Raw genomic sequence first — 18,058 nt, 5'->3', positions numbered from 1 at the left:
TCCATATGGACTGTACGGATGATTTTTGGAAAAAAAAATTAAAATTTAAAATCATTTTTAGGTCACACCATTGTGGCACCACCCAGTAGCCACCACAAGGCTGCCCGCACTCCACCAGCACCCATCGACACTGGCCACACTACCTTTTCTACGCTCGGCTTCCTCTGTGGCTCATGCACCACCATTTTCGGTGGCGCCTCCAAACTAGGCCACCCTCTATCACTACCTCCACCAGTTGAGCAACCACTATCCTATCGCTCTAATGTTTGATCTCCACCCCAGTGCTGCTCACTTTTCCAGTAGCACAATTGGCCCTCTTTTGAGCCCAGTCTGCAGTGTCAGCCAGTGCAGGGGTGACACGTGGCCTGGGTACCATTTGGCACCTTGCCACTTGGACCTGCCACATCACCCCTGCCACGTTAGATTTTGCCACATGGCTTCTTTTTTTCTGCGACAGCTACTGGCCTATCAAATTCAAGCCGGTGATTTTTTGATGTCAGCAATGCATCATCCACCTCTTGTACATTGCCAGGGTCATTTTGGACCTACTCTTGGTTTTTTGGCCAAAACTTGAGCATACAGAGGTATTTTTCCGATTTGAAAGAAGCACTAAAAAGATAGTTCTAAGATGAAGACATTGGTGTAGGTATTTTTAGGTTTTCATGTAGTTTTGTTTCTTTTATTTTCAATTGAAGCCTAAAGTTTTATTTTTGACTCCAGCATGCATTTCTTTTGCATCCCATGTCAATTTTTTGAAAATGTTATATTTTTGGAAAGTTGATTTTGTCATCTTTTCAAAAATGTATTATTTTTCCTTAGATTTTAGCCCATGCTCTTTCTATTATGTTTTTGGCATTTTTAGTCCATGGTGGATATCTTGGATATTTTAGGTTCGAGGATCGTTTTCCTAGCATGGCTTATTTTGTTTTGGATTGTACTATCTGTTGTTGTAACTTGTTTTTTTTTTTTATCATTATAGCTAACACTTTGAAGCACTTTTATATATCACACTGAGATAAAGTGCCACTCTTGCATTCTGGGGGTCATGAACATTGTTTTGAGATAGTTGTACCTGCACTATTTTTATAAAGCACCATGGGGGGATAGGTTTTACCATTTTGGTGCCCTCTTCCTTTGTCAAGTGAGTGTATTTTCCATGACATTAGCCCATGCAGAGTCAGTTTGACCATGCCTTTATGGGTGTTTGTACCTCTTCATCTTTCTCTTCATCTTGGTTCATCTGTAGGAGTCTTTGGCTAACCTTTTTAGTTGCCTATCATCTCACCCCATTTGCATTAAGGGGGGGTTATTCTATTTTTCTAATGCTTCTTTGGTTTGATGGTTCATTAGTGTGAGCTATGTATTCAGTGGTTGATCCTACATACAAGGTGATTGCAGTGGCTGGCTACCTATGCATTTTGGTGAGATGGATCATCTACCATATAGACACGCTTGGTTCATGCCTTTTTCTTCCATGGAGGTTCTTTAGATCAGTAATTTTCTTTCTTGATGGTAGATTTTGCAGCTTCTTCATGCTTCAGTGATGCTCTTCATTATCACTCCTTGTTCCTATTTTAGGAGACATTTCCCTAGTTGGAGGCTTCTTCAGTTCATCACTAGGTGGTTAGCTATTTTTGGGGGGGGGGGGGGGTTTTCCCACGTGGTTTTCTCTCTTTCTTTTATTTTAGGGTTGCATTTCTTTGCATTGTACATGGGTACCTAACATGGCCTTGTTGCCAAGACCCATTCTACATTTCTGCATTTCTTAGTTTTGTGAGCTCAAGGCATTTCCCTAAGTTGCACTTAAGGGGGGGTATTAGAGTAAATAATTTATTATTTATTATTTATTCTATTACTTAAGCTTACTTAGGTAAATGCATTTCATTTATTAGTTGTAGTCTAGGAGTTTGTTATAAGTTGTTGACAATACGAGAGTTTGTTCTCTCCTAAGTCATACTTATCCTCTCACCTTGTTCAAAGACTTTCCACCTCATGTGGATGTATGCTTAGTTGTCATACTTATCTCCTAGCATCTTCTAGATTGTTCTAGGAGATTTTATGAGGCCTTTATAAGTAGTCTCTCTCTCATTTTATTTTCATAACTCATATCTCATTCTATTGTAAATACATATTTCTTTGTGTTTACATATTTTCTCTCTCATGTTTGTTTAGGGTTTTTCCTTTGCTCCACGCTCTTCTCTCCTTGGCTTCCCTTTGACATTTTATTGCATGCAAGTGATCTTGGGCATCTTCAAAGTTGGATTTCATCGACTCCAACAAAGATAACTCATAACACCATATTTTGTTAACTAGGGAAACCTTGGCCAAGGGGAAACCCTGATGGGGATGATACCCATTAGATAGTATACTGATATATAAGTTTCTTTCTAGAGGATGGACCCTATTAGGAGTCAATGAGAAAATTTAGTATAAGAAATCCCTATTAGGAGACTTTGAATCCATGTTAGGATATTCCAACACTATTAGGAGTTGTAGTATAATGTATGCAAGAAGAGCCCACTTCCCAACCATGCAATTTCAACTACAAGAAGATCTCACTACTCAAACAAGTAATTTAGTGTTATTTGCCTTCCTTGTTTGATCGTTGATCTTTAGCTTGATCTTGGATCACTAGATAGCTCATACAAAACTTTTCATATACCACTTTCACAAAAGTTTGCTCACTTCGCATAATTTCACAATCACGTACAAGCACTTCACTTCAATATAATATCAAGATAGCACACTTCTTATGGCAAGAAGTCTTTTGCATAAATACCATGCCTCTACATAAATTACTATTGGGTTAGGTAGGACCCAATTTACTTTTTCAAGTTAGAGGAAACATATAGGATGTCAGCCGTAATTGGACAAGTAAAAGTTTTGTAAACAAAAAAATACTTTCCTTCAATTTTGTTGTCCTGCATCCTCAAAACATGATTATATATGTTATGTACAATTCATAAATACTTCAAAGGTTATAAAAATCATCACCAACATGTATACTATCTTGTAACTTCTCTTATAATAATATGATGTCTGCAACATGTTGTAAACAAAACAATACAGTGTTGTAAACAAATTCTATACTAAGACAATTTTCTGATTACCAAACACTAAGTATCATTATTTCTAAGGTTTCCTATCAACATGTACATCATCTATTGCTATTAATGGCAAAAAATACATATCACAATTAGCTAATTGTCAACATAACTCTATCTTAGTTTTCTAACCTAACGAAGCTTCACAAGTTGTCCCATCTATTCCTACTTGTGGACCTATGTTAACTAGTCAAAACATATCACAAATAACCCCTGCCTCATCATCTACTATAGGTATTAAATACCTATCTTTCAACAAGTACAACAACCTCAGATCCCTATCCAAAACCATGCCACTGGGGCAAGTACTTCAAATGCTATGGAGTTCTAGAGAAAACCAATTTGTATGGAAAAATACAAGCCAATGTCTTTTGTAGGAATTCCTAGGTTCCCACATCCTATTTCTAATGATCTTAGGGATAAGGTTGCTAAATTATATTCAAAATTTGTACGAATATTGTGTTCATTTTCAAAGGAAGTTCTACATATATGTGTATATAAGTTTTGTCTCCTTTTCTTGTGTATTTATGATCTTAGAATTGAAGTGAACAATATTTTTTTAGTTTAATGCAATTTAAATAAATTGTATGTCTCTTATCAATTGCTTTTGGTTCAAAGAATTAAGTAATTACTTTCAGTAAGTGATAGGGTTTTGGGTATATGAAGGGGATATGATAAGAATGAGATTCAGAGTTCACTGTTGACAAATTGAATTGCAAGTCAGTTAAATACGCCTAAAGTTTCTGGTTTTGACTCTATATAACAATGGATAAGGCACTTATCAATTAATTTTAGTTGCAATTTGATGGTTCATATGGTTTCAAAATACATATATCAATCAAAAATCAACTTTCCATTTATGTAATGAAGAACTAAAGTTATTGGTCATCATTTATTTGTAATAGTTTTCCTTTTGATTATAACTAGCTATTGTAATCAGAAATTTGGTTGCAAATCTAAGAAGAAATTATGACCATTATTTACTGTGAGGGATAGGTTTTAAAGAAGAACTATTAGTGAGAAATTTTCTAAATAGAAAATCATAATAACTAGTCACATTCATATCCTTGAGGTGCACCAACCTTGGCCCTATAAAGCCTAAAGTATAGAGAGTCTAGTATACTTTGTTGAAGTTGGTTCAAAGCTAAGATTAATCTTGCTAAATATAGGACCAAGCTAGTCCTTAAGTTTTTTTTCTTCTTGGGATCCTAATAATAGGTTCAGAGCAACCCAGTAGTCAAAAAAACACCAACAAAACTAATTCATATAAATTTCCACCTTAAAAAGAGAATCAATTAAATCATTAAAAGGTACCTCATAAACATCTCAATCAAAAATAGTTGTCACCTTTGTAATGTTGATATTTAATCAAATGAATTTGACCACTCCAACCAATCCTTTAACTTGCTATCATTATATAAAACTAATAGAACAAAAGAATCAATGCCTTGAGTCATTATTTTTACTTTGAAATTTGGAATTTTCTAGTGAAAAACCGAATCAAATCTTTCACAACTTCTAGATCCTCTCTCACTATGAATATTTTGTCTGGAAAATCTGACTTCTTAGCCATTAAAACAATCAATCTCTCAAAGAATTATACATATGGTCCTCATTGGTTGAAAATTGGTGATAGCCATGCTAATGTTGCATCACAAATGTTCTTATCATTTTGTAATGAAATAAAAAGTTAATATTACTGCTGAGAGATTCTCCTTAAGACACTTATCCTATGATTCACTATACCTCTCAACAAAGTTACCTTTAATTGATTATTTTTCTAAGGATTTTCAACTTCCATTGTGACAACTTGAGGCTCAAGACCTTCATGCATTCCTTCTGGTATTTGAGTTGTTGCTTCTTTAGTGGGCTTTTTTGGCTCTTCAATTCTCACTTCAGCTTTGTTCTCCTCCATAGCTTTGAGTTGCTCCATTAATGTGAAAATTCTCTTTCTAGTTACTAAGTTCTTTCCTCAAGCTCTTTTATTATTTTCTCATATACATATCTTTTTGTGAGCTCTTCCTCATAGAGCTTTCTTGCATCAATGTAATCTCGAAAACTTTGAGCCAATCTCATCTCAATCTATTCAACCTTGGCCTCATTCATTAATTGAAAAATGTATAAGAGCACTTGAAAGACCTGTACCCATGTTATTGTTTGATTTCCACACTATGGTGGTCCCCTACATTGTGTTTTCCACATCCATTAATTTTTAGTTGTTTATTTCTTGTACTATGTTGCATACAACCAAAGTTTTTGAATCTATGTTGAATTGTGTTCCCCTCTGCAACTCTTTAGCACCAAATGCTTCATATGATATTGATTTGTCCTACCTCCTATTCTAATCTAGTACAAAAGCCTTTTGAAGATCCCAACTAGGTACTAGAAGCAAACCACTTCTTTGTACAAGGTCTCTGGCCTCAACAGGGGTCATCTTCTCACTTTTAGGGTCATAGACTAATAGCTTTTCAACAAGCTCCTTTTATTTTTCCTCTAATTCCTTTGGGTTGAGAGTCAATTTGAATTCATTTTGTTCAACCCTATATACGAAACTTATAAATTCTTAGATCATTTGATGAACTCATCATCTTCAAGAAAATTTTCAGCTTGGATGATCCTATCATCCAACCTAGCAGCTATCAATTGTAAGTTAGTCGGAGATTTCTCTCTTGCTACCACTCTATCTTGTATGTAGTTCTACCTTATATCAACAAAATATTGGCTCTTGTCATATATCAACTATAGAGTCATCTTCTTCACTTTACTAGGCATGTGGATAACCTTTTATCTTTTGTTTCCCTTTTCCACCCATATAGATGTCTTAGGTTCATCATCCTGTCACTTCCAAAACAACACCTAGTTCTAGGGAATTAGGTATTACTCTCTCCTCTTTAACCTTGGACTCTTGTGGTATTTGTGACATGATGTGGAAATAATTTTCAAGTAGCTTCTAGAGTCTATTTGGATATGGTGTTTCTAGGCAGAAACCCTTGAAGTTTGGGTCCATTTTCTTCAGCTACAATATTTTTAATTAAATCTTTAGTTGGAAACTCTTTGTTATTTGGAAATTTATAGTTTCTAATATCCATTATAGAATGCCTAAAAAAACCCTCGAGGTCATAAATCAAATAAGGGGCAGTGGATAAATTATAGTGTCTCAGATACACATGAATTTGGTCAAGAGACTCCATTCCAATTGAAAAATCCCCTATCCTAAAGCATCTACACAAGAAGGTTCATTTATGTAGTTTAGGGCCCAGATACTCCCTATCCATCAAAATTAATTACCACAAAAATTCAATTATGGCTAGCCTAGGAGGAATATGCTTTGGTAGGGATAGGCATAAACTCTCATGACTGAAAAATCTTGGAATAAGAACACATCACCCCAATTGTGGTCAATTTTTATATCATCTGGCAAGAGGGTTGGCCTCATAAACCTTTTCAAAATGTCAAGGGCTCTAATCAACTAGTGGTTTAACATTCTCATTATTATAGAACTAAAATTATTAAAGAAAGATAAGGAATTAGAATAATAGTAACATATGTCCCATATGCGTGTCCATTGTTGCACTGGTAGATTTCCATTCTCATTTGATGTCTAGTTAATAAAATATAGGCTAAGGTATCCAACATTATTGTACAATATCATATGCATTAATAGTGAATAATGGTGGAACTTGAAGCTCTACAATTCTCCTCTCTATGTTGCTTCAATCTGTTCTTGCATATTCTAGATAATATACCCTACATAATCATATTCCATGTTATGAAAGGGGTCTTGCACATCCAAGGACATAATTTAGGTCAACCCATAAACCATCTTAGAACCATCACATTCCAATGCCTTATGCATACCATAGACTACTTTCTGGAAGTAGTTTTTGGATTTTTCCATAGGCAGCATCTTATCCACGTTCTTTGGATTATCTCCCTTTGATTTGAGGTTTAAAGGAATATGGTGGATAATCACCTTTCTAGTGTAGAAACTTTTATTCTTTTTTGAATTTCTTCTAAAGCTCATCAATGTTAATTGCCACACTCATTTGGCCCTCAAGCCCAAAAGCTTCAATAAATGAAGAACAGTCAAGTGTGCATAGAATACTTTTTTCATGCCTGTGGAAAGATATAATTACAAGATTGTATGACTTTATTAGGGATTTCATCAAGTCCATGTCCACATATACCTCTAGAAATATAAGCATCACAAGATTCCTCCTTCATGGATTTGAAGTTGGTGCCTTCTCAAAATTATTGCTATTAAAAAACATGAATAATTCATATCCATTGGTATCAAGAAAAATTGCATCTCTGCAAAATGCATATGGATCTTTGAAACCATTGTCATTTGTTGAGTTAGAATTTGATGACTCAACAAACAATTCTATCAATTCCTAGGCATATTTGTTAGGTTTTATTTGTCTTGTCTAGCCTACCTTTGACATTGAAGTTTCAAGAACTTCTATATTCTTAGATTGAACTTCTCCTACCTGTATTTCAAACATCTTCTCTACAATGAAGTCTAAAATTCTACAGCTTTTCCTATAGAACACGTATCAATGTAGTATCTATACAAATTCAAGAGCTCAGTAAACCTTATTTTCCTAGCAATGGGTACGTTGTTATTTCTTGGAGAATTTTTTTATGTGTATACATACTTCATCAATCTCATTTATTTCATTCATTTTCAGCATTCATGAGCCTTTCAAATCTACAACTTAAAGGTCACTTCAAAAAATCTCAACTTTAATATCTAGTTAAACACCTTTTACTTCATATTTTCAAATTTTGACTGGCTAGACCCTTTGTCCTTTTCTAGCTTAGACAAAACACATATGATCTATGTCAAATTAGGGTTTTTGATCTTTCACTCTATTGAAATTTTAACCTTTCATAACCCCATATGTGTGAACAACTCAACCCTCTGATCTTACGCTCAACAATTTATCAAAGCACCAAATATCTCATCTTCCATGTTTTCTTTTAAGTCACAAACTTACATTGGATGTTTGTAATACTCTTGTGTAACATCAGAAACTCCTTTTATACATCTTACAATCTTATGATCAGCACTACCTATAGCACTGGGAGGATTCCTTACATACCTTATAGCCTTACGCTTTAGAGTTTATTCTAAGATTGGATGCCCAAACTATTCATCTTTATATTAACTACAAGCATATGCTGATAGTTAATCAAAAATTTGTCATAACTTTGGAAAAATCAATTTTACCTTTTAACTTAACCTCCCAATCATATGCCTAGCACTTACCGTAGCATCATAGGTCTTTTCATTTTCATTTTATGACTGTATGATCTTTCTTCAAACATAATTGTTGAAACTTTCATACTTCATCTTATGATCCTATAATCTCCCCTTGATTCTATCTCCTAAGAATTTAAAAGGTCACATGCCCAATTTCTTTACACTTGTACACAAACCCTACATTGTAAGATTGTATACATCTTTATAAGTTGAAAATTATGGCTTGCAATATTATGCTTTCTGCTTTAGAGTATTGTTGGAACACATTACTTTCCCTTCATGATATAGTTTACACCTTTACGCTCAACCTTTAGGACCTAACATTGAGAGAATTTGGACTTCAACCTATGACTCCATGCTCAACCCTAGACCATAATATCATAAATATGTTAGAAATATTTTGAATTAAGCTTATGATTTCATGCTTATCAAAAGGGTCTAGGGTAATATAAAGGTTGAATATATGATAGAATTTATCTTCGCAAAGCATAGGATACATGATTGGAATATTTTCATCACCTTAGTGCTTAAGAAAATAATTAGGAAATATCACAAGGTGTGAACTTAGAAACTTAGAGTTTTATTTTTTGAAACATGACAATAACATACGTGAAACCCTAATTATAGAACACTATTTACTTAATTTTTTTAAAAAAATGCATAGTGAAAATATAGGCTACCATGGTCTATAGAATAGTAATTTTTCTTTCCCTATTTGTTTTATCCTCCTTCTGAATTAAAGTGTTAATTCTCTGGTCAACTATAGTCTAAGATGGTTGATATCCATTTGATTTTGTCTATGTTTCTCCTCTTCTTTCATTTCTACTTCCTTCTCTACCAAAGTCAAAGAAATTGTAACTTTTGTGGCCTCCTACACAACATTATGCCAATATTCATGATAGTCAACATATGCATTTACAAAATTGGATGCTAAATATATAGTGATGTTTCGTAAATGTGCACAATTGTTAGGTCTTACTGAATCTCCTTTTTTATTATTTGCATCATCATATGAATTGGAATGGTCTATAATGTCATTAATAACCAAATTGCCAACATTCATCCAGGGGATGAAAATTACTGAAAAGTAAAATGTCCCCAATGCTCCAAGAATCAACATCATTACAAGTGCTCACAATTTTGACTCCAACATAACTTGAACGATCAAAATTGGAGTTCAAGTGCAAAAATTATGACTGGTCAAAATTTGGTCAAATTGGGACCAAAGGTCGTAAAAGGGTGAAAAACTAATCATCTCAAAAGTATTTGACAATGGATTCTAAATGAAAGAGCTCGTCAAAAGCTTTCCAATGGCGTTTGTTTCATCAAGAACGAAGATCGGATATAAAAGTTATGATGGTTTCAAATTCTAGTAAAAGTATGGATTTCGATGACATCAACATGACATCACGAAATCATAAAGAGAGGGAAAAAATTCAAATTTGAATTAAAATAGCTATTTAATTCGAATTAAAGGAATGAGATAATGGGAGTTGAACTCCTAACCATTGGCCTCCTAAAATTAATGCCAACCAATGGGCTATTTATGGCATATGTAATATTTAGGGAAGAGTTGTTATGTATTCATAACAAATCCGCCCAAGCTTATTTAATTAGGGGTATTTGTTGAAAACAAACCCTTAATTTTGGTGTCAAATCATATCCAAATAATGGTAAAAGGGGTAAATTCGAAATATGTAACCAAAATGGGGGATTTTGTTAGTTAATTGTTTTAGCCCATTTTTGGCTAAATTTGATGTATAAAATGGGTGTAGTAGGCTTTGGAAAGGCATCCAGGTGATGAGAAGGAGATTATGATTTTGGAGACTTGATGATTATTCCTGCACATTGGAGAGTAATGCTGTAATTGTGCTTGAAGGGAAGATCTTGAACACTTGTAATTGATTTTGGAGCAAATCGGATTGGTCCCTCTATTGGAGTAGGACCCGGAGATGTAGTCCGACCCGTGGATGAACTCCGTTATCAATCGTGTTTTGCCTTATGTATATCTACTCTCTTTCTTTCAATCATTACCTTTTTATGCTTTGTTCATTTCAGCATTTAAGTTGTGTTAATTTGCTAATTAACGCTTTGAAATTTTACTTTATGAAATAATGTTTAGCATTCCTCTGTAATAGCCCTAGATCCTAATCAGATCAAATTTGGTATCAGAGATTTTGTTGGACTAGTATTGCAGATTTGAATGTTAACAAGATCCAGGATTGAAAAAAGTGAAGGAAAGCTTGAGGAATACAATCCTGAGATTGGAAAACGAAGGACTAAACCATCATCACAAATGGCAGACGAAGGTGGACAAGCTTCTCAAGATAAGAGTATTCAGAAGAATCTTCAAAATTTGCAGACAATGGTAGAGGTCTTGGTACAAGAAAGAGAAGAGAAGGTGCAAAGATGTGCAGCTTGAAAGGACAAAGGGAAAAAGAAAGGAGCTGATCATGATCCACCAAAGACGCCTCCTTCTTCTCCTTCTTCTCCCTCTTCTCCTTCTTCCCCCTCTTCTCTTTCTTCTACCCATTCTGAGTCTTCTAATATTTTTAAGGGTGGACATAAGCCTCGAATCAAGTTGGATGTAAAATTTGACTTGCCAAAATATTGTGGGGAGTTAAACGCCGAGATACTAGATGATTGGATTCAACAAGTAGAAGTCTACTATAGAGTTCAAAACCTTGTAGATGATGTTGATAGAATTTAGTTAGCCACTCTTTAGTTAGGTGGTGTAGCCTTAACTTGGTGGGAGAGTAGGTCTCGAGATGAAACTTCACAGCATGGTAAGTTTAATTTGTCTTGGTCAGAATTTGTTACTGCTTTAAAGAAGCAATTCTACCCCCTAGGCCATATGCAACAGTTAATGATGAACTGGCAACATTTTAGGCAAGGGAAAGGTCAGTCTATCCAGGATTACACCCATGAATTTTGTAAAAAGGCTATTTCATTAAATGTCCCATTATATACTCAAGACACTTTACTCAAGTATATAGGTGGTCTTCATTCTTACCTAAGGCATTCTATTCTTGTCCTAAATCCTTGTAATTTGGATGAAGTATGTGTCCAAGAAACACATTTAGAATCAAGGGGTAAGGGCACTTTCATTGATAGGTTTGATAAAAAGCCATCTATGTCTGAGGAAAAGTCCAAAGGAAAAGGAAAGGGTAAAAAGATAGCAACAGTAAAGAAAGAGGGTGAGAAACCCACATGCTCACATTGCAAGAAAGAAGGGCATGATGATTCTAAGTGCTAGAAGTTACATCCTAAAAAGAGGCCAAAGCGATATGGTGGAAACAAAGGCAAACAAAAGACTGCTGCTATAACTCAACAAGATCTTGGATCTGACTCCGAAGATGAGACAAAGATTGTTGCTATCAGGATTCAAGGTAAAGGAAAAGGTATATCTCTGTCATCAGCTCCAAGTTCTTCTAGCATAAGTGCAAGTATAAGTAAAGAATCTTCTCCTAAGAATGATAAGCAAAGGAATGAATTATTTCACATTTGAGTTGTTATCAAGCATAATAAGGTTGATACATTATTCGATACGGGTTCCCAAGTTAATTTGATATCTGAGGAAGTTGTTAAAAAGCTTAACTTGACTACAACACCTCATCCAAAACCATACCCTCTTGGATGGGTTTGCAATGATGCACAGTTACAGGTAACTAAACAATGCAAGTTAAGATTTGCTATCACTGCAAACTTTGTAGATGAGGTAGAAGCTGATGTAGTCCCTTTAGATATATGTGGTCTCGTACTTGGGAGTCCCTATTTGTTTGATCGTCAAGCTATCTTTTATAGGGGGAAAAATAAATATCATTTGTTTAAAGACAAGATTGAATACATTGTACGGGCACATAAGGTTAAGACTAATCTGGCACTAGTTAATGCTGGTCAGATGAAAAGGTTAGTCAACTCTAGTAAGAATTTTGTGTTGATGCTTGTAAAAGCCAAAGAAGATGAAACATCTGAGGCATTTAAGGGATGTGATCCAAAACATAAGGCTGAAATAGTCAAAGTTGTTTCCACTTATGATGACTTGTTTCAGGAACCGAAAGGATTGCCTCCTAAGAGAGAGATACAACATGAGATCCAATTGCAGCAAGATGCACCACTTCCTAATATTGGCATGTACCGCTTATCAGTGTTGCAGAATGAAGAAATCAAGAAGCAAGTTCAAGAGTTGGTCAAGAAAGGAGTTATCCATCCTAGTACTTCTCCTTGTGGTTCTCCTATTGTGTTGGTTCCAAAGAAAGATGGGACTTGGAGAATGTGTATTGACTACAGGGCTTTGAAGAAGATAATGGTAAAGAACAGGTACCCTCTTCCTAGAATTGATGATTTACTTGATCAGTTGAAACATGCAATCTATTTCACTAAGCTAGACTTACGTAGTGGATATCATCAAATAAGAATTGCAGAAAGTGATCTTTGGAAAACTACTTTTAAGACAAAACAGGGACTTTTTGAGTGGTTGGTCATGCCATTTGGGCTTTGTAATGCACCAGCTACATTTATGAGAGTCATGAATGTTGTCTTCCATCCCTTTATAGATGATTTTGTCATAGTCTATTTAGATGATATTCTTGTATTTAGTAAGTCTTGGGATGATCATGTAATTCATGTAAAGAAAGTATTTGAAATATTGAGAAAAGAAAAACTCTATGTAAAGATGTCAAAATGCGAATTTGCAAAGACATCTTTAGTGTACTTAGGCTATGTTGTAGGGAATGGTCAACTGAAAGTAGACCCTACAAAGGTTGAATGTATTGTAAAATGGCCTAAGCCAAGTACAGTTACTGAAGTTAGGAGTTTCTTAGGTGCAGTTCAATACTGGAGGAAGTTCATTGCAAACTACTCTTACATTGCATCACCATTACATGCATTAACCAGTACTAAGGCAACTTTTCAGTGGAGAGGTCCGCAACAGAAGGCTTTCGACACTTTAAAAGAAAAGTTGAGCACTGCACCAATTCTAGCTTTACCAGATTTACATCAACCATTTGAGATCGAGACAGATGCGAGTGGGTTTGCCATGGGAGCTGTACTCATGCAAGGAGGTAAACCAGTCTGCTACCGCTCTGAAACTTTTTCAGGAGCAGTAAGTAACTATCCTACGTATGATAAAGAACTTTATGCTTTAGTTCAGAGTGTTAAAAAGTGGAAACATTACATAATGGGAAAGGAAACTGTAATCCACACTGATCACCAACCACTACAATATTTGCACTCACAATCTAAGTTGCAACAAAGTAGGCACTTTAGGTGGATGGGTTTTCTACAACAGTTTCATTTGGTAATTAAGTATAAGAAGGGTTCCCATAACAAAGTACTAGATATGTTGTCTAGACCTCCTATTCAGAATGCTTTGATAATCCTTCAAAATAGTTCTATGGTTCATGAAAGTTTTCAAGAACAATATGCTAATGATGAGAACTTTAAGGATATCTATGCAGCTTTAATCCAGGGAAAACATGTAGAAGAGAAAGATTACTATGTGCAGGATAATTTGTTGTACCACTTGGGAAAATTATGTATTCCTAGAAATGAACAAGCACATGTAATCCGTGAAGCACACACCTCATTGATTGCAGGACATTTCGGGGTAAGTAAGACATTAGCTCAATTGCATAAATATTGTTATTGGCCTCGTATGCAGGAAACTACCACTAAGTATATAAAAGGATGTGTAATGTGTGCAACCAGCAAACCAAGTAATAGGAAATTGGGTTTGTACACACCACTACCTGTACCATCCCGTCCATGGGAAAGTGTGTCTATGGACTTTGTGGGAGGTTTACCTATGTCTAGGAAGGGTCATGATTATTTGTATGTAGTAGTTGATCGATTCAGCAAAATGTGTATTTTAATGCCTTGTAAAAAGCAAGTTACTGCTGAACTGACTGCTCATTTGTACTTTCAAAATGTATGGGTTCATTTTGGGTTACCCACTTCTATTGTATCAGATCGAGATTCTCAATTCTTAGGGGAATTTTGGATATCTTTGTGGGGACTCATGGACACCAAGCTAAAGAAGAGTACAACCTTACATCCGCAGACTGACGGACAGACAGAGGTAGTGAACAGGACAATTGTGCATCTACTTAGAGGCTACTGCAGCAAACATCCTAAGTTATGGGATGAAAGTCTTCATTATGTGCAACATGCTTACAACCATGCGGTACACTCTTCTACAAAGAGGTCTCCTTTTGAGACTTGCTTCGGTTACTTTCCTAAGACACCAATGGATTTTGCTTTTGGGAAGGACGATGTTGTAGATGGACGCCATGATGCAGAAAAGGCTTTAAAGTTCATCTAGAAGGTCCAAGCAATCCATCAGGCAGTAGAAGCACAATTAGAGCAGAGCCAAGAAAAATACAAGGCTTGCCACGATAAGCATCACATTGGTCACCAATTCCAAGTTGGTGACAGAGTTTGGTTACATATCAGCAAGGAAAGAATGCAAGGTGAAGGAAGGAAGCTCAACCCTATCAGTTATGGTCCTTTTGAAATCTTAGAGAAGATTGGTACCAATGCTTTCCGCCTTAATCTTCCTCCATACATGAAAATTTACTCAATTTTCAATGTTGAGAATCTGAAGTTGTATGAGCCTCCAATGATCTTGGATGAAGATGTTAGTGTTTAGGTTCCATCAGTTGATGACCTTTCACCAGAGTACATGTTAGAGTTGCCACAAGATGTCATCCTTGATAGGAATGTCAGAACTTCACGAAGAGGACCAGTTGAATACCTTCGAGTGGGATTGAAGGGGATGTATCCAAGCAAGGCAAGATGGATGGAGATTGGTAAAGTGAGGGAACTATACCCTCACCTTCTTTCTGAGTAATCCAAACTTTTGGAGGTCCAAAAGCTCTTCAGTGGGGAGGCTTGATCCAGGGGATGAAAATTACTAAAAAGTAAAATGTCCCCAATGCTCCAAGAATCAACATCATTACAAGTGTTCACAATTTTGACTCCAACATAACTTGAACGATCAAAATTGGAGTTCAATTGCAAAAATTATGACTGGTCAAAATTTGGTCAAACTGGGACCAAAGGTCGTAAAAGGGTGAAAAACTAATCATCTCAAAAGTATTTGACAATGGATTCCAAATTAAAGAGCTCATCAAAAGCTTTCCAATGGCATTCATTTCATCAAGAACGGAGATCGGATATAAAAGTTATGATGGTTTCAAATTCCAGTAAAAGTATGGATTTTGATGACATCAACATGACATCACAAAATCATAAAGAGAGGGAAAACATTCAAATTTGAATTAAAATAGCTATTTAATTCAAATTAAAGGAATGAGATAATGGGAGTTGAACTCCTAACCATTGGCCTCCTAAAATTAAGGCCAACCAATGGGCTATTTATGGCATATGTAATATTAAGGGAAGAGCTGTTATCTATTCATAACAAATCCGCCCAAGATTATTTAATTAGGGGTATTTGTTGAAAACAAACCCTTAATTTTGGTGTCAAATCATATCCAAATAATGGTAAAAGGGGTAAATTCGAAATATGTAACAAAAATGGGGGATTTTGTTAGTTAATTGTTTTAGCCCATTTTTGGCTAAATTTGATGTATAAAATGGGTGTAGTAGGCTTTGGAAAGGCATCCAGGTGATGAGAAGGAGATTATGATTTTGGAGACTTGATGATTATTCCTACACATTGGAGAGTAATGCTATAATTGTGCTTGAAGGGAAGATCTTGAACACTTGTAATTGATTTTGGAGCAAATCGGATTGGTCCCTCTATTGGAGCAGGACTTGGAGATGTAGTCTAACCCGCAGATGAACTCCATTATCAATCGTGTTTTGCCTTATGTCTCTCTACTCTCTTTCTTTCAATCATTACCTTTTTATGCTTTGTTCATTTCAGCATTTAAGTTCTTTTAATTTGCTAATTAACGCTTTTAAATTTTACTTTATGAAATAATGTTAAGCATTCCTCTGTAATAGCCCTAGATCCTAATCAGATCAAACATTGAAATCTTGTTGTTTTACAAATGGATTTTCTGATGTGCTTGCAAAGGGGTCCTCGTTGGTATCAATTATAATTATGGCCCCCCCCTATGATCCTAGTATCATGTTTCTAATTTGGTGTATTATCCTCAGTTTCTATAATATTATTGTTTTGGGGTTATTCTACTATTGTAGTAAGCTTATTCATTACTTTCAATGTTGCTCCTTCAATTTATCTTATTACTTCTTCATATAGGCCTTCTATTATTTGTATTGTCCTAGTCTTCTTTTTCAATAATGGGGCCAATCTTCTCATTATATCTTGGGATTTGTTTTCATTTTCTACAATGCAAATATTTTGTATTGAATATTCTCTTTTCTCTTTATCTTCTTTAATTGCCCTCTTCCTTTTTTCCTTCAAATTTTCATAAAGTTTGTTTAGTATGTTTCCATGAATGTGTATGAATATTTGCTTAAATTATATCATGTATCTAATCATTACATTTTCCAATTATCTTTTTGGCAAAGGATCATTCAATTCATAATATTTGTTAAGTCAAGTTACCATCTTTTATGATCATTTGATTCATTATGCTTATTTTAGCCTTCCATATTTCTTCTTCTTTTTACTATCCTATTCTTGTTGCGGTTTATGTTGTTAGAATATATAGTCCACTAATATGACTTGGGGGGGTGAATTAGTTATCCAACTATTATCACAATTATCAACCTTATAAAATCTTAACCATATCAGCAATATAATTATAAACCACAACAAGATCTTCATGCACAATAACACCAGATCTATTAACTAGGGAAACCCTTGATTAGAGGGAAAACTTTAGTGGGGATGGTACCCACAAGATTATGTAATAATATGAATATTCCTTGTTAGAGAATAGATCCTATTAAGATTCTATGAAATACATTTAGTACATATCAGTCCCTATTAGGAAACTTTGAATCCTTGTTAGGAGATTCCAATCCTATTAGGAGTTGTACCAAACCTATTAGGAGTTGTGCTAACCTTGTTAGGAGTTGTGCCAACCCTACTAGGAGTTGTATAAGGTGGATGGGCCCATTATTGGAATTATTTAGAATAACTGAGAGGGGGCATGAATCAATTATCCAAGGTCCAGATGTATAATTAAAACTTTTCATAGCTTAGTGAACCAGTATTCATAAAACATTTTCATCATGCATGCATCCATTAGATTATGCAATCACTTAAACTTGTAGGTGTAGACACCTAAAAACCTTTAGAAAATAAAGTATTTTTATTTTCTAAAAAATTCATGATGACATCATCATTTATTTATTAATTAATTATTTTATTTATTTATTTATTTTTATGCCATTAAATCCCTTTATATTAATTTAAAATATTTAATTAAGGAATCCCTCCCAAAAATGTTTAAATCTTATTTAAACATTATTTTCTTATTTATAAATTATTTAATTAATAAATTGACCAAAAAATCCAAAATAAATAAAAAAATTATTTTTTGCCCAAAACTTGGCCAATTTCCTTAAGACCACTAACCTCTTCCAAAATCTTCTAATCCTTCTTTAATTTTGATTAAAGGCTAATCCCATCATTTCCTACCCCTAATCCCAACTCAAAATATTTAATTAAGATTAAATATTAATCCTCGTGTTTATTAAAAAAGTTCTAATAAATATCTCCTCAACCCAAACCCTTGAAATAAATAAA

The 18,058-nt window shown here is 34.7% G+C and overlaps 1 pseudogene; it reads right to left on the bottom strand.

Annotated features, from left to right (window-relative positions):
- Nucleotides 1–259: 259 nt before the first annotated feature.
- The window catches only part of LOC149544659 (desiccation-related protein PCC13-62 pseudogene), a 41,719-nt pseudogene continuing 23,920 nt past the window's right edge, over nt 260–18,058 (bottom strand).

The sequence above is a fragment of the Cupressus sempervirens genome, chromosome 8 (genome assembly GCF_028749045.1).
Source record: "Cupressus sempervirens isolate cs-2001-9-10 chromosome 8, ASM2874904v1, whole genome shotgun sequence".
Lineage (NCBI taxonomy): Eukaryota > Viridiplantae > Streptophyta > Pinopsida > Cupressales > Cupressaceae > Cupressus > Cupressus sempervirens.
This window is presented reverse-complemented; position numbering and strand designations above follow the sequence as displayed.